The sequence below is a fragment of the Ambystoma mexicanum genome, chromosome 1q, assembly GCF_040938575.1.
Source record: "Ambystoma mexicanum isolate Mex_15411 chromosome 1q, UKY_AmexF1_1, whole genome shotgun sequence".
Lineage (NCBI taxonomy): Eukaryota > Metazoa > Chordata > Amphibia > Caudata > Ambystomatidae > Ambystoma > Ambystoma mexicanum.
The window spans coordinates 1,529,378,984-1,529,401,679 of NC_090922.1; the positions used below are offsets into that span (position 1 = coordinate 1,529,378,984).

Genomic DNA, 22,696 nt, shown 5'->3' on the forward strand with positions numbered 1-22,696 from the left:
GTGGTGGCAGGGAGACTCTGGGTCCTGAGGGCGCCTCCACTGGTGTAGCCTCCACAGGCTGAGCGAGGGCCGTGGCGACCTCCTCAATCGAGGTCTTAGCAGGGTGAATTAAGGCCATCGTCACCTTCTGGACGCCTGGGGCCTTCACCTTGGGGGGAGGGTCTGAGCCTCGCTCCCCCTCTGCCGGAATCTTCGAGATTGACTGGGGCCTCTCCAGAAGCTTCGCCGGGTTCTCGGACTTCCTCTTACCCGAGCCAGAGCGTTGGCTCGTGGTTGATGGCGCCGGGGAGGATGCGCCCTGCCTGGTAGCCAAGGAGCCCGACCGTTCGGCGCACCCGGTGCCCGCGGACTCGCGATGCTTAGCCTTTTGTTGGGCCCCCGTCACCGTGGCACCCTCACAGGACTTAGAAGACCGCTCAGACTTCTTCTTCTTCTCGCCTGACGGGCTCTTCCCTTCCAGCCAGTTGGCAAGACGGAGGTGGTGATCCTTCATGGTCCGCTCTGACATGTTCCCACAAAACGCACAGTCCTTCTCCTTGTGCGTCTTGTCCTCATGGAGACAGTAGAGGCATAACGAATGCTCGTCCTCCTTGAAAACATTCTGAAGCTGGCATCCAGGGCAGGTCCTGAACAGCTTCCCGGGCGTCAAGCTTCCTTTCTCCTGGGCCCGTGTCCGGGGTAGGCCTCGGAACTTCTGGAATCCTCCAAAAGCATAACTTGACGAAATCTTCACCCTTGAGGGGCGTAGAAAATTCCGAAACAGATCCCCGTTGATCGGATGTAGAAACGGTGGAGCTTGAGGCTCTATTTAACCGAAAAATGAGAAAAATCTCCTGAAAAAGTGTGAAAACGCAGCAAAAGCTCGAGAGCTACAGCACGAGGACCCCCAACACTTCAACATGCGGTAAAAATCTGAGGATGGCTGCCGGAAGAGGGGCTTAGGAAGAGGGGAGTCATTGGCTGGGGGCAGTATGACCCAGAGACCAGTGATTGGTTACTACTAAGAAAGACAGATCAGAAACGAAACTGATACTGATTTTTTTTCTATAAACCGAGGATGGGGAATATTCATGAGCATGTGAATCCATGCCAGACCCCATTCTGGAGAAGTTTGCTTTTTCTTGCTCTTGAAAAACCAATAAAAATTGAATAAAAAAATAAATAAATCATAAATGAAATGAAAAACCCACTGGGATTCAACAACACGCCAACCTCATCAATGAAACTATGCAATGACCTAGGAGAACACTTCAAAAATAAGATCACTACCATCCAACAAACCATACTAAGCAGACCACGCGATCACACAATAGACCTCACACGTCCTCACGATGAACACACGAACAAACTACGAAGCTTCCCCAAAATATCAGTGGAGACTTTCGTTGAACTGGTAAATCAAAGCAACAAATCGGGCTCTCTGGAAGACCCTTGCCCTCCGGACATATACAAATCAATCCTTAAACAAGGAACTCCCATGGAATACCACAGAAACGTCCTCAACCTTTCAATCTCTACAGTTAAAGTACCACAGGCTTTTAAATCAGCGTACATCAGGCCGCTACTCAAAGACACAACAGGAAACGTAGAGGACTTATCCAACTACAGACTCATCTCCAATATCCCATACATAGCCAAACTGCTAGAAACCCACGTTTATAAAACAACCCAAGAATTCATAGAAGAGCACTGCCTACTAGACCAGGCACAAGTTGGATTCAGACCAATGAGAGGAACAGAATCAGCTCTCCTCGCAATATGGGACGACCTAAAAACGAACGCAGACTCACACAACAGTACTGCCCTGATTCACCTCGATCTATCCGCAGCTTTCAACACTGTCAACCACGACATCCTCATAAAGAGATTAGAAGGACTAGGAATAACAGACACCACCCTACTATGGATCAAATCCTTCCTAACAAACAGAACCAAAACCGTATGGATGAAACCTTTTAAATCCAACCCAAGACACTCCACATGCGGAGTACCACAAGGATCATCTTTCTCCTCGCTTCTATTCAACATCTACCTATATCTATTAATCAAAATCATCAAAGGACATGGCCTCACAACTACGCCGACAACACACAAATAATCTTCAAACTACAAGACACCCGAGAAGAAACCATACCACTAGAGCTTTGCCTTCGGGATATATTAAATTGGATGAACTTGAACCACCTCAAAATCAACCCAGGTAAAACTGAGATAATGATTGTCACAAAAAACAGATGAGACATAAACAACATCCCCTGGCCAAAAGAACTCAGCTCAACCCCATCGCCATCGTCGATTGTAAAAAAACCTAAGGGTCCTGATGGACAACAACCTGACCCTAGAACCACAAGTTAACGCTCTACTCAAGAAATGCTTCTTTCTCCTACGAGTGGCAAAATGGATCATACCGTTCCTGTCATTCGCCAACAAAACTCTTACCATCATCCCTCTGGTCATGTCCAGAGTAGATTATGCCAACAGCCTATACCTGGACATGCCTGAAAGACTTCTAAAAAAAAACTACAGCACATACAAAATGCGGCGGCTAGACTCCTTCTCAAACTACCGCGGCGAGAACATATCACACCTGCGCTAAAAATACTGCACTGGCTACCAATAAAACAGCTAAGAAAATTCAAATCCATGTGCATCACGGAGTGATCTATACACAACCAAGGTGCAGAATTCCTGAGAGACAAACTATGCCTACACAAGCCGACAAGAACGCTCAGATCAGGCAACGACATATGCCTAGAACCGAAACCCTATAACAAAAGAAAACTAGGAGGATCCTCGTTCTTTCACCAGGCACCGAAAACCTGGAATGACCTACCAAAGAATATACGGAACACAAGAAACCACCTAACATTCAGGAAACTGCTGAAATCCTAGCTCTTCACTGCGTAACTAGATGACAACCCACAAGAACACCCACACCGCTTATCGATGATGAATAAAGAGACCAACCTCGACCCACACCAAACAACCAAATTCGATCAGAATGCACCCCCACGACAGCCTATAAGACACCTCGAGAGATAGTCACAAGAAGGACGCTACAGACCGCACACATAGTCAAACCAAGACGAAACCACTTAGTCGACTCACCCACAGCATCACAGCATGTTCCACACCGAAGGTTCAAGCAGACATTCTCACTTAGATGGTAGGGTAATAAGAGACCCCTACTCCTGCTCCGACACCCAAGAGGTGAACAGACACTCCAACCTCACTATACATAGCTCTCTAAAATACTACAGTAGACATAGCTCATTAGAACACAGCAGGGAGCGCATCGCGCATAAACCAAATCTCTGTCAGGTGTGGGCCTCTCTCTCCCCTTGTGGGACCCTCGATTCTAGCTGTGTTTTTAGGACTGCACTGAATTATTCAATTGTTTCTGAAATCCACTGAAGTAAGTTACTATGCTCAGTTTGGCGTAGGCCTTTCCCCCACTATGCGGGTGTCTCAAGTCTAGCCATTTCCGCACCAGGCAGGATTACCGAAACCCAGGCATTCAGCCATACTGTGATTAGCTGCAAACATTTAACCCACTAACCAAAAAAGCTCTAAAGTTTGTAAATATTTATCTCACTCAAACTAACACAACCACCTCTCGCACCGCAATCCACATGCACTTCACCACACCGCTACAACACATAAACTGCACCAACAGCACACGAGGACTGACATTGCCCGATACCCGCACCAAAAACTCAGCACCTGGTGTATACCGAGTTGAAGCTGCCAACAGAACACCACTCCGCCAGAGCGCCTGAGGACCAACGCCGTTGGTGAGCGTTACAAATATCTTTAACATTTAACATAATCGTTTCTTTGTTGGTGTATTCTTATGATTTCACATGGTCGCCCCTCCCACTTGTCTTGTGATGCCTGGAAACACCAGCATATAGTTGCCATACAAATGTCCAATAAAATAAAAGTTAAAGAAAGAGAGGACTTGTGACATCCGGGAGCCTCACTGGGACGCCATTAGAACGGACTGGTGAGTCAGCCTAGAGAAGGGGACTCCGGGTTGGCAGGCGAGCATCTAAGACTTAAAAACACGTATCTTGAATACAGATTTAAATGAAAGAAAGCACTTTGATGAAAACAAGCATTGTGAATACCGAGTTACATGAAAGCAAGTACCGATTAGAATGATAGAAAGCACGGTGGAATACTGTTATGAATGAAAGTTCTTTTGTGGAATCACATGAGTTAAAAGAATTGTACAAGCATTGGCAAGAGCCATACAAGGAACTGTGTAACTTCATAGAACAAGCATTGGCCCAAGCCACAAGATTATGTGAAAGTGCAACAAGTAAATGGAGCCAAAACAAGCAATGGTAAAACATTATATGGACATGGGATGAGAATAAGTCAAGCACCACTGTAGAGAAAAGACAGTGCACCGTGCATAAGAAGAAGGAGCAAGTAAGGTGTGTCGGTTGCGTGTACTGTAATGGGTGGACTGTGTGTTCCAACAACAGCGCCTAGACCAGGCTTGTCCAACCTTTTTGAATGTGGGGCCGAAGCATTAACATTTTGTCACCCAGTGGGTCAGCGAGCCAAAAGTCAACAACCTCACCCAAAGCAGTATATTAAAAAGAAATATTGTGTGACCTTTGACACAATAGCATCACAGGCAGTGAGTCCCAAAGATAGCTTTTGGTGTCAGGGCAGTGAGTATGTAAGGGTGCCCCTCCATCAAATGAGCCGAGGTCAGTTGCTTGTGATTTTTTTCAGTGTGTATGTGTTCATATTTTCTGGAAATAGTGGGGGCGACCGATCGTAGCAAGGGAGCCATAAGGATCTAGTGAGGATTTGGCGTTATCCCCCTCCAAGAATCTTTTTTCAAATATGGGGTTGAAATGGTGCATTTTACAGCAGAAAAACTGACCAAAAAGCCATAAGTTTGTAACCAGTTCTAAAGGGGAACATGAACATTCCATGTCACCGACAGCAGACAAGAACATTTTACAACACAACACATTTTAATGATCAATGTGTCCACAGTGTAAGACAGCACTGTCACTGATGTAACACATTGTCATGCTGGTTGTGCCCAAAATATGCCTCTGTAGCAACATGTCTATTCTGGCTGTTCCCAATTTAGACCAACATTATCCTTTACAAAGCATGATTGATGCTGCCTGAGCATATGCAGTGTGCTCAATACATATGCCAGCTTACCTCTGTAATACACATTAATTAGTTCTGTGTTAATGAGTGATGCTGTCTGTGCAGCGTACCCAGTACATATGCCAGCTTACCTCTGTAATATACATTAATTACCTCTGTGTTAATGATTGATGCTGCCTGTGCATTTTGTCCAATACATATGGCAGCTTATCTCTGTAATACACATTAATTACTTCTGTGTTAATGAAAGAAACATAATCCAATTCAACAGATAAAATGGGGAAAAGGGATCACCCAAAGGTGAACATAATTGAAGAATCGCAATGTGAGCACAATCTTAAAGTATGAAGAACTAGACATGGCCGGGTGCCCTCCTCTCCTGGGACCTAGGGGTGGCCGGTGCACTGGTACCCGGATCACTCCAGCTGAGCTAAGGGCCATGTTGTAGGAACCGGTGAGGCAATTGACCTCATGGTGTCTGCTGTAAGGCCCACAGTGTCTTGGATCTGGTGGGCTACGGTGTTATGCGCTCTGAAAGTTCACTCCCGCAGCTGGCCTTCCTCCGACAGGGGCAAGGACACCGCCCAAGGGCTGTTTTGCCTCGTCCAGGTTAACACTTGTCAGTTGCAAAAACAAAAACTGGATAGAGCCCCAGGCATTTTACCCGCTGAGCTACTTTTCCGGTTGTGGATGGCGTGATTGTGTTGCCTAGCCATTTTGGCAAGGAATTAATTCCCACATGCGGTAAAATCATGTGGTAAAATCATGTGGGAATTCATTTCTTTTGTGGCGCATTTTGAACAGTACCCAAGGGGGAGGTTTTTTCAAATTGTACCCTCCCCCCGGAGGCGGAATGTTCAAACATTAAGGCAACCCATTCTGCTTTTGAGCCTCTGAGATACTGATGGCCAGATACTTGTGTTTCAGTATATCTGGCCAGCAGTATCTCGGAGGCTCGAAAGCACTGCATGCCGCAAACATACGTCAGAAAATATGGCAGGCAGTACTTCCCACTGCTGGAGGCAAGGAGATGTAGGCCTCGGTGTGTACCGCATGTAGCACCGTGAACCTGGTCTGGGCTGAGCTGCTGGCTCACGCAGGCTCTGCCCTGGGCTCAGCAATGCAGATGTGTGAAGGTGGCACTGTGTGCTCATCACTCCACCCACGCACATTGCGTGATTATGATTTCCATTGGATGAGAAACAGTCAATGGAAATACTGTTACCATGCAAGGCAGTTATTTATTTTATTTATTTATTTCCACTACTACAACATGCCTTGCATGGTAACAGTATTTCCATTGGCGGTTTCTCAGCCAATGGAAATCGTAATGTGTGTGTGTACTACAATTCCTACTCTGAAACTGCAGCCACAACGCTTGCTGCGTATAAAATAAACACAAAATGTACAAAAGTAACCCTAATACTTTGGGCTCTTGGGCATCGAGGGCCACATAAAATGGCTTGGAGGGCCGCATTGCTGCCCTCGGGCCGCATGTTGGACAACCCTGGCCTAGACGACTACACCCCTTTATGAAACACCCCTTAAAGCGCCATAAAGAAGCTTATGATTGAGTCTAAATGGAAACCTTTTCTGATGTGAAAGTAAGGCATTGAACTCTATGAAATTGGTGAAGGATAACCAAGACAGAAGAACTGGGAAATATCCCAAGGAATTGTGCTGTGTTAGAACTATTGAAAGGCTTGAAAGCTTGGGGCAGTTAACCTTTTTTTGTACTATAAACTATTTGAACCTTGGGGAAGGAAAACCTTTTGACCAAGAGCAAGCCGAAGCTCTGAACTTTTATTTGAACTCTTATCATTTTGAGGCTGGCATCCCTACAGATTGTATACAATTAGGTGTGAGGGCAAGTATAGGTTTTGGACACAGACAGACATTTGCGTTGGACTTCCTGACAGACTATCCTTAGTGATATTTAGGTAGGGAACTCCCACCTTGGCATAGGGTAAGTTAGCCTTTTTCCAACCTTCTTTATTTTAATAAAGGTCTGTATCCCAAACTTTCAGTGCCTTGTCGTGGGTGATTCATGATGCCTTCACAGGGAGCATAGCTTGCAGATTCAGCTCCCTGCTGTGCCGATTCCTCCTTGCATTACCCATCTTGCAGGGCACATAGATTGCACAGTTGTCTCACTGCTGTGCTGATTCCTCCTTGTCCTACCTGTCCTGTAGTGTGGATAATTTGCAGAGTCAGCTCAGTGGTGTGCTTATTTCTCCCAGTCCTACTTACCTTGGAGGGTAGATACCTTGCAGAGTCATCTTCCTGCTCTGCTGGTTACTCGTCTTGCCTGTCTTGCACGGCTCATACCTTACAGAGCTATCTCACTGCTGTGCCTATTCCTGCATATCCTACTTGCCCTGAAGCGCCTGACCTTTCAGACTCATCTAGCTGCTCTGCTGGTTCCTCCTTGCCCTACTTGTCCAGGATGCTGATTCCAGTAATCACCTTATTAGTAGAAGATTTCACCAAGCACTAAGAGACTTTACATGTGCATCATAGAGGATATTGTAGGTGCTATATTGCCAGAGATCTGGACGTTGTGATGATTCATGGGATCTCGTCACTACTCCATGGGGGGTGGTGGGGCACTTCCCTGTGAGGCTAGGGAGGTGACGCCGCTACCAAATAGTCCCCCTAGGGGTGGCAGAAAGCGGGTCCTCACATGAAGAAACTCCCCTCCTGGGGATAAGGACTCCCGTTCCGTGAAGGAACTCCCAAATCCCTTTTCCCTTAGGACCAAATCCCTGATAATACTACTGTCTGTTATGGTAATGTCTCTTCTGACTTGACACACAAAGTAATATGACCCAGACGTGTAAAGTACTCAAAGTACTGTTTACTGTCTTGCCGTGCTGCCCCTGCTCCCGCTTCCATTCAAGTGTGAAATTTCCTTTGGTGCTGCTGGAAGGAGTGTGGCTGCAGATCCAACGCCTGGAAGACGTCTTTATCTGCAACCCCACGGTTGCCTGGCTTCCTGCCTTAGCCCTACTCAACCAAGGTCTCCTCCCTGGGTCCCGCCCCCGTGTGTGACTCACGCCCACTTCACTTCCTATTTAAAGACTCGTGCCCGCGCACTCGCGCGCGCACCGTGTAAAGTACTCAAAGTACTGTTTACTGTCTTGCCGTGCTGCCGTGCTGCCCCTGCTCCCGCTTCCATTCAAGTGTGAAATTTCCTTTGGTGCTGCTGGAAGGAGTGTGGGTGCAGATCCAACGCCTCGAGGACGTCTTTATCTGCAACCCCATGGTTGCCTGGCTTCCTGCCTTAGCCCTACTCAACCAAGGTGACTGTTATGCTCTAATGAGCTGGACTGCCTATTGTGATAGTGTGTAGCGTCTAGCGTTACGTGTGTAGCGTCTAGCGTTACGCGAGCAACGTGCGCCAGAGGTGCTGCGTAACGAAGAGTTTTTGGGAATTGTTGCACTACTGAAAGTCGCCTTTTTCTTTTCTTTTTCTCTCCTCATCTCGTTCAGGTCTCCTCCCTGGGTCCCGCCCCCGTGTGTGACTCACGCCCGCTTCACTTCCTATTTAAAGACTCATGCCCGCGCACTCGCGCGCGCACCGTGTAAAGTACTCAAAGTACTGTTTACTGTTCACTGTTCGCAGGTGGCGGGCAGGCGAGTTCTGTGTACCATCATTTAGATTCATCTACAATGGTGAATGGGCTGCGTAGTGGGAGGAAGATACGTGGTGAGAAGAGCAATGACCTAAATCAATCATTGGGCAACCACTCGAATATGTCTGATATCCCCATTGTAGATTATGAGGAATTACATTGCTCAAATGAGGTAGGAACGTCTGTATGTGAAGAATTGTTGGGAATTGTGGGTGAGCATGTACCCCAGGATGTCGGGGAAAAAACAATGCTCTCAAAGCAGGAGGGGGTCATTTCGCCTCCAATTCCCTCGCCTAATGCCCCCCTCCAATCAGATACCTGTAAGTTAACAGAAATGAACCATGATGATGAGAATGAGGGGTTGTGTGAGGGCCTGTTGCTTCCACCCAAAAAGATATTGCTAGCCACAATGGGGATAAAACCAACCAAACCAAGATTCTCTGATGTGTCTATCATTGCCCCGGCTATTGAGGCACTTTTGGATAAGCGTATGCGCTTCTCAAGAGGCCCATCAACCCCGGTGAAAGCCCACAATTACTGCATGGAAGATGTACATGTTCATGCGGATCCAGGTTATGTACCTGGGACGCAAGCCTTGGTGCATGCCTGCTTCGATGATTTTTCATCAAACTTAGAGAATGAAAAGGGGGCCCCTAATCAAGAAACTAGTTCTCCTGGTAGAAATGTAATCACCAATGTATTAGTTGGAGACATAGCAGGGTCGTTACACCATGATGACCCCAAAACGAGCTTATCTCAACTAGAAGTGGAAGCGGAACGCAACCTAATGGAGTCATCAGATATTGGGCTTGAGTTCCCAGTTCTATCTAGAATACTCAATTTGCTTGATAAAGGACATGAATATACTCATGCGCAATTGATGTATTTGCATGATATTATTATTGACTTATCAGCTAAAATCAAAAGAATTGAGGGGCTCTTGTTTACCTGTGAGGCGGTGGCGGCCCTCACTAAGGGTAAACAAGGGGAAGTCCCTAATATGAGTTCAAAAGCGTCACAAACCATAGTTGAGTTAAATAGTGCACCAAAAGCGGGTAACGCTCTGACGGCATGTACTAAAGCCTCACAAACATCGCCTGATGTAAGAATAGGGTTCGAACCATTTCCCACGTTTGCTGAAGCTATGGCCTCTGATGTAAGAAAAATTAATGAGGCTGTTAACCCTGCCCTGAATCAGTTGTTAGAGCTGGGAACGGCTAATGCCGGGGCCATCAAACAGATTCTTACCACGATTCAAAAGATAAGTTCTACTCAGCAACCAGTAAATGGCCAATATGGTCCGACGGAAACGATGGATGACTCTATAAGACCGCGGTCTAACTCTGCGAGAGCAGAGTTTCCGGATAGTCCGTCAGCTTTGACCAACCTAATTGATCTCGAAGATGATGAACAGAATGCTCATCATGCCTCAGATGTAGAGAAGGCTGCTTTGGCTGAAGACCAATGCCATGAACCGGTACTTTCAAGAAAGCAGAAGAGATTGTTATTGAGAGCGTCAAAACGTAAAATTAAACAAGCAAAAAATCTAAAGATGTCTACCAAACAACATGTGACAAATTCTATTCTTGACTCTTTTAAGGCTGAGATAAAAGAAACATCCATAGACGAGGAAAAGATAGATTTATTGCAACTTAATTCTGAGTCTAGGGCGCTACTGAATATTGAAAATAACCAGAGCCTGGCTGAGAAGTGTAATGGGAAGGGGAAACAAATAATGCCTAATAGACTAGATCCCCCTGATCAGACAGAGGAGGTGTCTTTACCTAAACATAAGCAAACTGAGCTCCTCAATTTCTTCCCTGCTCTTTACATGAAAAAGGCATCGAAGAAAATTAAGGAAGCAGGCACCAAGAAATCCCTGAAAAAATCAGGGGAGACAATTAAAATACCAACTCAACCCACTGAGTTACTCCCAAGTGGAGTAAAAAAGCAGGAGGGTAAACTATCTAAAAACGATCAACACCAGGAGCTGCTAGCAAACGCACAGGTGAAAGAAGTCGCGCATAAAGCAAATATTGAAAAGGATGGCAATGGTAGTTGTGACTCTCCATCAGGTAACATCAACAAATGCAGGGCCAGAGACAGATTGCCTTCAGAAAGAGAGTTGAAAGAGAATATATCCTTCCCTGATGCCTATGAACAGGCATTGTCTGATAAGGTACTTTTCCTAACCGTAGATATGCCATCTATCATAGGTTGGGAAAGTAAACAGTTACCCTCTGCCAAAATAAGTTTGAATCGATCAGCTATGCTGAAGGCCTTTCAAGCGATTCCAGCTTTACGAACTATTAGAAGTGATGACATTGAATGGGTGAGATTGTCCCACAAAACCCTACGAGGATGATTTGTAGTCATCACTCTCACATCATTGCACGATTAATTTGGACACAAAGGGAGGACCTAGAGTTACTTGGGCTATTCCCATGTCTATTTAATTCTGAGGAATGCGCAGAAATTTACATTGCAACTACCCCGGAGCAACCAAAGAATATGACTGTGGAAGGATCGATACCGCAGATTAGTGAAGAGGTATTGAAGCAATTTATGAATCTTGCTGCTTCACTATCGGGGATGATGGGGATGGGGACATCAACTTCTCCTAAACCGTCAACAGTGATGGGCAAAAAATAGGAGGATGAGCGTGGTTTGTCCCTGCTGTCATGGAACTCGTGTGGGAGCTCTAATTTAAGGGCGTGGAACGCTGCACTTGATTGTGATTCTCGTCCAGGGCTTTGCTTGGTCCAAGAAACTATGATTATGGGTGAGGTAGTTCTGGAAGGGTTTGACTCCTACTATCAGCCGGCATCAAGGGGGATACTAGGACGTCCAGCTGGGGGTCTGGCGATCCTAATTGATAAAAAGCTGAAAGTGATCTCCCATTTGCTGTGGGCTGATGAGGCTTTACTGGTTGTGTAAATGTCAAGCAAAGAATACCGATTTCAAGATTTTATTGTTATTAATTTGTACTGGAATCAGGTGGTGACTTCCTTCGAAACCCTAACAGATCGCCTAAATTCCCTTTTTGAAGAGATCATCAGGACCAAAGCAAGCTTTAATGTAATTATAGGGGGTGATTTTAATGCCACTTGTATAGATGATCTTATGGTAGACAATCAATGTAAATCTGATTCTAGAAAGAAATCATATGCGAATGGTGTAAGATGGGTCGAGTGCTTTTTGCTTTGGGACATTCAGTTGATTCCGTTCGAGGCAGGTACTTATCATCATAAATGGGCACTAGGTCTCTATACTTCAATGATTGACTTTTTCTTTGTCTCTACAGGATGGTTACATCTTGTTGATCCAATTTTGATTGTTAATCTATTTAAAGGGGATCATCTAGCCCTGAAAACTAAAATTGAAGCTGGAAACATTATGTCTTGATGTGGAGCCTAATTTAAGGGCAATTGCCCATGATCGGGCCGGGCTATCAATCAAATGGACCTCTAGAAGATGTCAATCTTTTAGTGCCGCAATTCTAGAGGATCCGTTGATTTAAGTGAGTGTTGAGAGTATAGGTGTTATTTGTGTGTTGCAAGAGGTCCAGAATTCTATCAGAATAGCGGTGCACATGTCAAACTTGAAGGCATCGTCTGAGTGCAGGCAACCAATTAAGCAGCAACACCAATATAGTAAAAGAATTGTTGATCTAAGGAAACAAAAACGGTACCGAATTAGAAAATTATGTTTCCGCAAACAGGTAGACAGTGATTTCGCAGAGTCTAAGGCTGAGATTAATAAATGCTATAAATTACAAATAAAATGGCTGAAATATGAGCTGTTCAATATTGAGAATCAGAATCTCATGGCTGTTTTAATTTCTAAAAATGCTAGGAATCTATGGGCGACTATGCGTACCCTATTTGGCACAGCCGAGAGGATTGAAGAATCAGCTATCTCTGCTGTTTCCTGGGTAAATCATATTAGAGCAAAATTCGCTATGCCAAGTAATTTTCTATTAGAGGATAGATTGTCATTCCGTCCCACTTTTCAGGGATGTCCATGGTCTATTGAGGAAATACAGTTGGCCATCACTGTGATGCTGGAAATGCATCAGAGGGACAGGGCCTCTGAATCCTTGTCCTTTTCTGCCTTTTATCGTGTGTTCTGTTATGTTTTCTGCCCAGGAGTCCATTTGGGACTCCTGGCAGTGCAGCTCTCTCTTTTGGTTTGGTGAACAGACCCATGGGATACCCTTATGGCACCCATGGGTAGGGGTACAACCCTGTGCCCCTAGTGTATGTTTTTGGGCACCTGTGGGTGGCCCACAGAGCAGGGTATGGGCTGGTGGCAGCTCCATGCTGAATTAGACAGGTGCTCTGGGCGTCCTCCATTTTGGGATACCCAGGCCCTGCCATTGGGATCAGTTGATTCCTGATAGAAAACAAGATGGCCCCTGTGGCCTCTTGCTTTCTATTGCCTGTTGTCTTGTTTTTCCCAAAGTCCTGGGAAGCCCTGACTCTGTCCCTTCCCCCTGACTGGCTGTTGGGTGGAAGTTCCATATATGGTGTTGTTGTGAAGGCCCAGCTAGACTGACTGGAGCCTTCCCTTTGACTGTATGTTGTGGGTACCTCCTGTGGGTGGGACCTGGGTGAATGGAGTGTGTGACCAATATACACTTCTTGTTGTGGTTGTCTGGTTTCTGGCATGTGAGACAAAGACTGAGACAGCCCTGCCCGAAACTGGCCTGAATGCAGTGTGTAGTGTTGAATGGCTGGGTACTTGTCCCAATCCACATTCCTTGTTGTGAGTGTCTGAAAGGGAGGAGTGTGGCCTGAATGCACTGTGTGCCTGATTGGCTGACTGACTGCATGAATGCCCTTCTGTGTGATTGGCTGCTGTGTGTGTGCCAGCAGTGTGGATGAGAGACAGGATAGTATATCTGGGGACCTCTCACCACTGGAAATTGTTCAGAAGCATTCAGAAGCTGAGTCTCCACTCAAGAGTAACTGGATTTGCGGATCCTCGACGTCCAGCTGGAAGAAGAAGACTTGCTGTGGCATTTGCTTCGACGGAACTGAAGGTTGTCGAAATCGTCGAGGACTGACCCGAGAGAGGACCTGGCTAGGCGCCCTCTTCCCGTGCTCCGAGGGACCATCGAGCACCGCTGAATCTTCGCCGAAGCGCCCTGGAAGTCAGACCCTCGAAAGGCTGCCGACCCGAGACGGGACCGCCGAGGAGATCGAAGTGAAGCACCCGGACATCGACGCTGTCGAAGTCCATTGCCGTCGACCAGGGTTCGCAGGTCTGTGTAACCGCTGGAGGCCCGTCGAAGTTGTGTTGCCCCGCCGTGGGAACCACTTGACGCCGTGCCGCCGACGACCGGAGCCGTCCGCTCCTTGCCTAAGAACATTTGCCTTGAAGGACTCCCTCGTCCGCATCGTCGGCCGCTTTGTCCCGCCGGAGAAAGTCGAGGACGACCAACGCGCCGAGGAGAATCCGCCGGTGGGTTTCCCGCCACCTCACGACCCCAAAGACTCGAGCGACTCGACGCCCTTGCTGGGCCACCGTCACCCACAATCTTTGCGGTCCAGAACTAGTGTCGCCGAGGTGCCCCGCACGCCTCTTCCTCGCAGGACGCCGACGTCTCGACGCCGACGAGCACCGCTCGGATCGAAGCCTGCCGCCTCATCGACGCCGTTCTACCTTGTTTGTTGTCGGACGTTCGACGCCCCGTGTCTCCCGCTTGAAAGGGAAGGCATTCAAGAAGGGCCGTCGATTCCCCGACACCGAACACCGAGTTCCTCGACGCTTCTCGACGCCTCTCGACGATCCGTGACTCCTGCTTTAAAGGGGGTCATTCAAGAAGGATCTGTCGACGCCTCTTCGAAGAACTCGACTCCACCAGGTACATTGGGGGGGTAAAAACATTATAGGAGAGAAATAGACTATTGAACAATATATGGACTGGGCTGGTGTTATATCTCTTTATTTTACAGGTTGCCCAGGTGGGGGGATCTCCACACAGAACTGTGTCCAGTGGTAGGGGCCAGTATTCTGCCTATTGTTTCAACCCTCTGTTATCTCTCCTCTCTCTATTGCTGGTTTCCTTCTTATTGATCTGTGTGCCATTTTAACAGTATTGTGAATGCACTTTAATGAGGTCTAATATTAGTGGTACCACTTTAGAATTGTAGATATTTACCATTGCTGATTTTCCTGAGCACAAAGTGCGTTATTGTGATAAGTGTACATAACCCTTGAATATTAATTATATAAAGACTGTGTTTTCAGTAATACAGTGTGTGGACATTCCTTTGTGGGGGCTTGGGGATACACTGTACTTAAGAACCAGCCTGCATCACCTCCTGAGAAGCTAGGCCTTGATTGCTCGTCCATCGTTACCATATTAGAGAATCTTGGCTGGGGTCCTCTGTGCCTCCCCTCTACCATATAGAGAGCGGAAGTACAGACCCCCCTACCAGTCTTTACAATCACAAAATCTAATGGTTCGCGAGCACCGGGATCGGATGGCATCCCGCCATGTCTTATTAAGCTTAATCCGGAAATGTGGGCGGCATTATTTAAAACCAAATTTGACGCCATCTATTATCTTGGGCATATTCCCGGCTCCTGGTGCTCAGCGATAATTATCCCAATCTATAAAAAGGGGCCAATGACTGACCCAATGAATTTCAGGCCGATCGCTCTTATGGATGCCTCGGCAAAGATCTTTACTAATCTCTTATTACAAGCCATTAATCAATATATTAATCAGCCTAACCTATTATCTAGATTCCAAACTGGCTTTCGACGATTCATGGGCTGCCAGTTTAACACAACTATTATTGCCCATTTGTACCAGCAAACCAAATTAGACAAGGCCGGTTGTGTTTACATGGCGGCCTTGGTTCTTACTGCTGCGTTTGATTCAGTAATCAGAGAGCTACTTTGGAATAAATTGATTAAATTTGGTTTCTCATCGCAGCTAGTTTCAATCACAGTGGCCCTGCACCAACATACAACATATCGCATCCGACTTACCAAGGCTGGTGCACTCACCGAAGCCATTCCGACTGAGATCGGACTGAAACAGGGCTGCAATCTTGCTGCAGTGCTGTTCAACCTCTATCTATTGGATTTGGACGAACAGTGGCAGGAGGCAGTGATTTTTCCGGCAAAATTGGGTATTATTGCGTTGAATTGGCTAAGTTTTGCAGATGATCTACTGTTTTTTGATAGGACCCCCTATGGGTTACAGTCTAAATTGAACCTTTTCTATACCTTTGCATGTAAACACAATTTAACGATTAATACAGAGAAATCCTTTATTATTACATTCAACGAAGGACGTCAAAAAATTAATAACTTTACATGGTCTATTGATTGCTGTGCGATTCCGAGGGCACCATCCATGCGTTATTTGGGTTATCATCTGGCATGCAGTTATTCTTTCGAGAGCTGGAAGTTGGTCTTAACCAAAAAAGCCCAACCGCTGACTGCACAGCTTAAACTGGTATACTATCGCCTTGGGAAATGTTCAATGATTCCAATGCTTACTTTCTATCTACAAAAGATTGAACTAATCCTGTTATATGCATTGGATCTTTGTTTATACAAGATTGATGATATTTTGGATGTTATCCAGGGGAAAATGTTGAAAAAGGTTCTGGGTCTTGCAATGTCCACACCAAATGCTATTGTTTGCCATGAGTTGGGAATCTTACCACTATCAGTTAAATGCAGGGGCGTTGCTAGGGGGGGGCTAAGGGGGCTATAGCCCCTGATCTTTTGGTTGTAGCCCCGGATAGAATCTCAGGAGCTACAGCCAAAAGACTAGCTAGCCCCCAGTCCCCAACAGTTCCGACATCAGCGTAGCCCCGGGTCTTTTCCAGACCTAGCAACCCCCCTGGTTAAATGGCACTGGCGAATGCTTACTAATTATGGGAAAATGCTGGCTCCTCCTAAGAATTCATTGTATGAAGAACTTGCAACAATGACTAAGAAGGGGCACCCTCGGTCGATCTTGATATTTAAGAATAGGATGGAGAAATTCCTTTCAGATTCTATGATTTCACATGAGGATTTGGTACTGGGGTTACCATCATGTAAGACTAAATACTGCAGATATCACTGGTGTTTGCTGATTGAAAAGATTCATGGGTATCAATCATACATTGAGTACGCTAGATTTATACGTCAATGGGGATTCCGCCCAAGGTACCAGATCGCGTTTCCATGCAATATTGCAAGAAGGATCTACCTAAGATTTTGTTTTAATCAGATGCTTACTAATGAAAGGATTATGTTTTGGCAAAAGTATAAAAATAATGCTTTGAGAGGATTATGTAGATTCTGTAAACTACCAGCTATAGTTGAATCCTTGAAGCATCTTACTGTATACTGCAGGTATTTTGAATTGGAGCGAAAACGATGCTTTGTCACTCACCTCTATACTAAGGCGAGCATGAGTAGGGAATCGCTTTGGCAAAGATGTATGTGGGGAAGAAGTGTAACACTTATCATTTGCTTAACAAATTTCCTTGTAATTATTGAACGGGAATTAGCTGAAAAAGATGACCAGTTGGTGTAATCTACGCATTTTTAGTTGGCACTGTCACTACCCTTGATTTATGATGCTGTGGTAATATGCGGGCGCAAAATATTTCTGCTGAAATGTTAAATGTATGATATTTTTGATTTTAAGTTAATGAGTTAAGTGGATTGCAAAGGATATGTAGATATTTAAACTGCAACTCATATGACAATGTTGATTTTGTAAAGGTTGTAAAACCATAAACAAATAAAAAAAATAAAAAATATGACCCAGACGTAGAAGAGCCAAAGAAACCTGCAGAGTAATAACAGGTTACCTTACTATAGTACTGAGAAGAGTTGGTCCCAAGGAGGCATAAGGATTATCTCAACAAAAGTAAAGTAGTGTTTTGACCTTACACTGGGGGGGATCCAGCCACAGCAAATAAGACAGAGAAAGGAATGGCGAAGCAAGAGAGCAGTCATCGTAAAGCCAGCCCAGCCCAGGAAGTTCGAACCTGGATACGCAAAGCTGCAAGAACGCGGATCCTCAGAGGCGGGGACATCCAGGAACAGTTGGCAGAGCACTGCAGTGGAAGCCAAGCACCTGACCAGTAGAAGAGTTGGGAGGAAGCCAGCGGGAGACCCAGTAGAGGTTTGAGGCAGCTTAAGAGTCACAGGAGTAATCTCCCTCATCACAGTAGTGTCACACAGAGAATTCAGAGTCAAGAGAGCCTCGGGAGTAATCTTCCTAGTCACGGTGATGATATTCAAAGAGCCAAGAGTCAAGGGAGCCTCTGGAGTAATCTCCCTTGTCACAGTACTGACACAGAGAATCTAGAGTCAAAAGAGCATCAGGAGTGATCGCTGTCATCACAGTAGTGATACCCAGAGATACAAGAGTCAAATGGGCCTCAGGTGTAATCCCCCTCATCACAGTAGTGATACCCAGAGAATCAAGAATCAAGAGAGCCTCAGGTGTAATCTCCCTCATCGCAGTAGTGATACCCAGAGAATCAAGAGAGCCTCAGGTGTATTCTCCCTCATCACAGTAGTGATACCCAGAGAATCAAGAATCAAGAGAGCCTCAGGTGTAATCTCCCTCATCACGGTAGTAATACCCAGAGAATCAAGAGTCAAGAGAGCATCAGGTGTAATCTCCCTCATCACAGTAGTGATACCCAGAGAATCAAGAATCACGAGAGCCTCAGGTGTAATCTCCCTCATTAAGGTGGTGATGCCCAGAGAACCAAGAATCATGAAAGTGTAGAAGAGGAGCTAAGTACCGCCACCTCAACCACCTCCCTATATGTTGGGAGCCCGGATGTGAAAATCGTGCAGTACCAGTGAAGATACCAATATCTAAGAAAATCCTGGAGGCAAGGTTCCCATTACGAAAACCATACCTGCATACAAGAAAATACGATGGCCGTTTGAATGAAATCCCGGAAGAAGCAGAGTAAATGAATGGTCAAGACGAATGGTGACGTCACACAGAGCTGAGCTGACGTGCCAAGAAGAGATGCAGAGACCAGAGAATGCAGATATTCTACAAGGCATCAAGAAAGTATCAAGGATAAGTGACTTCTTGGGATCAAGGTGTAGAAGCTAACGCAATAAAATGAATGAAGACGTCAAGTCAGTTTACACGTGTACAGATGCAAAAGAAACACAAGCAAAGTATTCTGGGGGCTAGTTTTATAGTGAATAGATTGCAGCATGCGCTAGTATATACATATATGCATAAAGAGTAAACAATGGATGTTTCCACTATGTGTTATAGCAGAATTGGACTAAAAAAGAAAGGCCTCTCCTCAGTGTGTCACAGTAAGAAAACACATGAATTAAAAGTGAATCTCGAAAAGACGAGGCTGGATGAGCCATGAAACCAAGCCAAGAAACCAAGGTTTTATCGGGATGAAGTTAACTAGCATTGGATACAAAATCGTGTGAAAGAACAAGCTCCTGTTCAGAAGGCATGAACAAACAAGAAAGACGTCAGAGGTCTATTGAAAAATAGTATTTTAAAGACAGTAAAAGCTTAAAATCATGGTCTTCAGTCACGTGGAAGGATAAAAGTTGGACGAGCAAGATGCTCACACCTACGCATGAGGGCAGAACGTGCCTTCACTCCCATGATTCTCCACAGTAATGAACAAACTCTAGGCCAAGCTTTAAAGCCTAATTGACCACACTGATCGCTGTGGTGATGATGGATTGATATGCTAACTTGTGAGAAGCTGGGGTTAAGACGAACTCACCAGCACCTGGAAGCCCAATCTGTGTGCTGCTAGACGTAGGTGGAAAAGTACTGACGAAGGTTAGAGTGCCAACCAATTGTAGGGGACTGCGTAATTAAGGGTACTCTAGTTTGTGTAGCCAATGGGACGTTGTGCATTTATTGACGTTCATAGTGGCCATTTTGAGGGGAGGGCTTAGTTGCCTCAGCTGATGTTAAGAACTTTCACTCACTATCCCATACTAGTAAAGATCATATATTTAGATGCTCACTAAGAGCCTATCACAGTTGCTGTTAGGTTTTTGTAGTTTGTCATGTAGGATGACATTGGTAATGATGAAGGTCAACGTCAATGATGATGAGTTTTTGATACATAAACTGCTTTTTTTATGAATCTCGTTGAATAAGAGGATCGAGCGAATTTGTTGATGTTCGTTATGCTCCCTGTTTTAGACAATTGCAAATAAAACAGTTATCCTGTTTACCAACTGAGTCGTTTTGATTATTGATGTATGAATAAAATCTGCATCCCCATCCATCTCCAGGGTAATAGCTACTCATCTTAAAGGACTGAGGTTCCTCAGTTCTAAAGCATCGGGGGAAATCTCTGTCATTACAGTAGTGATACTCAGATAATCAAGAATCAAGAAAGCATCAGGAGTAATCTCCCCCATTACAGTAGTAATATTCAAAGATCTAAGAGTAAAGAGTGCATCGGGAGGAATCACCCTTGTCACAGTAGGCGTAAAGAGGACACTAGACAACAAGAGCTGTCTGGAGGTAATCTTCATAACATCACAACACAGGGACGAATTGCTGGAAGTGTAAAGCAAGCTTTCAGGAGCCCTTGGGAAGAAGTGAAGAGACGGTTGAGGACTATTGCCAATGAATATCCCAAGAATGTCATGACCCATAGAACTTGCCCCTTCTGGACTTCCTCGTCCTTATCGCGCCGGGGCTTGTATTCTTTGTTGCTCCCAACATGGCCGCAACAAGCGACTTGCCTTGCACCAGCTTTCACGTCGCACACGGCACGTTCTAAAAATTGCCACGCCCCAGCGGTCCCGCGCGTTTCAACTCTATCATTAGGTAGTGACTTGACTTGTGTGTGCTGTTCGGCGAATCCACTAATCCTAGATCCTGGTTCCTTCTTCCTTCCTTCACCCCTTCCCTCTAATCTGCTCCTGGAATTCCCATTCTTGCGACCGCTACCTGTTTTCCTGGACATCCTGGAACAGCGGTTTTCCCGGAACTCTGAACGCGCTCTGCAGCCGGACGAGACTCGAGTGAGCCTATACAAGACCCGATCCGTCCACAAGAGGAATCCTCCCGCGGAACAGAGTAAGAAGTGATCCCAGGTGAGACGGGGGGAGATTTACAACAAAGAAGAGCCCTCAAAACTGTACAGGTTGGACTGACGCTTGAGGAGAACCATCTTCAGTTCCGTAAGCATCTCAAGACCTTCCTCTTTGCTTCTGCCTTTGCTCTTCCTCTCCCCTGCTGATCTCTGTCTGCTTCGGCACTGGCACCTGGCTATCCTCTGATGTCGGGCCCAGATCCCTGCCCACCCAGCCGCAGACCTCCTGGAAACCCTTGTACTTGGGTCTGTATCTGCAACCCTACCGTCCCCTTCTTGCACTTACTGACATCCATTGTCTTATCCCTATTCTTGCACTTGCCACCTGCTGGCCGCACTACCTGCTGTTTTGATCATGTGTTCAGCACTTTCCACTCCTCCCATGCCCTTTGCTCTTTTCCCCTTCCCTCTCCCCTGCACTTGCATGTTCTCAATGTCACTGGGCCTAGCAAGATTGTAGTTTTTGTCATCCCTTGTTCCTCTTCCTTGCCTCGTCGCCTCCTGAAACACTTGTGTATGGGCGCGATATAAATAAAATATCATATCATATATCACCAGGCACTATTCCTCTTCCCTCATCAGATACATTTCATGATGGGATACAGTGTAGGCCTTTCCCCCTAAAGTGGACTATGGAGAAGGGGACTGGTTGCCGAAGGAGTAGCCTAGGGATCTTCCATATAGGCTAGGTGTTGGGCCATGTAGCTGGTGGCTTTTCCCATGTCCCCAGACATAACCAGATCCCTGATAACATACTCCGTAACAATAAACATACCTCAAGTGGTCTGGTCATAACTCACCTAGAAACAGCCCACCAAAAAGAAAGCGATGTTTCCTATCTCATCTACCCTCATCAACACTTAAGGGTTCTTATCTGACTTCACTCTCTCATCCAAACAACTCCCCCATGTCATACAGTTCCTAGCACAGAGAGACCACCAAAATGACAGAGGTTGTTTCCTATAAGACCAGTTTATGATAATTCTCGAACAGCTGATAGTTATGGTCAATTTCAGAATGTAATTGTCCCTCAATAGACTATGAAAGAAGAAACTGCAGTTGACAGTTCCTGTAAAAGGCCATACAACCCCCTTTCCCTGCTTGTCCAGTGAAATGGTTGACACTTCCCCTCAGCCCTTAGTCTTTTTGCCGGCTCCGATTAAAAAAGAGAGTAAATCAGCATGGCCTCGCATTTGGTTACCTCTAAGGGAAAATGCCAAACGCTAACAGAAAACAGAAAATGGAAGGAGAAGGCGACAACATCAGGAACTAACTTGTGAGATATCTGTCAATAACTGTGGAGGATAAGATGCTGCTTATATTGTCTACACCAGTTATCTGTCAGAAAGAGAGTGAACCAGGCTAGAATATGATGGTTAAGTAACCACACCAGATTGGCCATAACAGAATGGTGCCAGCACACTGAAGCCCTCAGACATCTTCTAAAGCAAATGACACATGGGCTATTGATAGTACCATTACTATGCACCTAACATCTGGCAAGCCCAACACATGCATAAGGCCTGCAGGTTGCATAAAGCAACCTCCAACACGGATGAAAAAGCGGTTGCTTCCGATGACACAAATACTGGGTTTTTGGCAACTCCAATGTTATGTCGTTCTGGTACTCCTTAGTACCATACTCGTCCCATCGTCCCAAGAAGTCATGCTGATCATGATGAACCTACACTGCCAACTAGGAAGAACTCCCCTCCGCCGCGTTCCACACCAGACCCGATGCAGATACGTAGAGCATTCGCCCAGCTGCACAATGATCTATTTTTATGAAGGACAAAGGTCCGCTTGTATTGTTGGATGGGACAG

General features: G+C 45.8%; 1 protein-coding gene across 1 annotated transcript in view; it reads right to left on the reverse strand.

The window, feature by feature from the left end:
• CFAP57 (cilia and flagella associated protein 57) overlaps positions 1-22,696 on the reverse strand; it is a 348,360-nt gene that overhangs the window by 148,671 nt on the left and 176,993 nt on the right. The gene's annotated exons all lie outside the window — the stretch shown is intronic.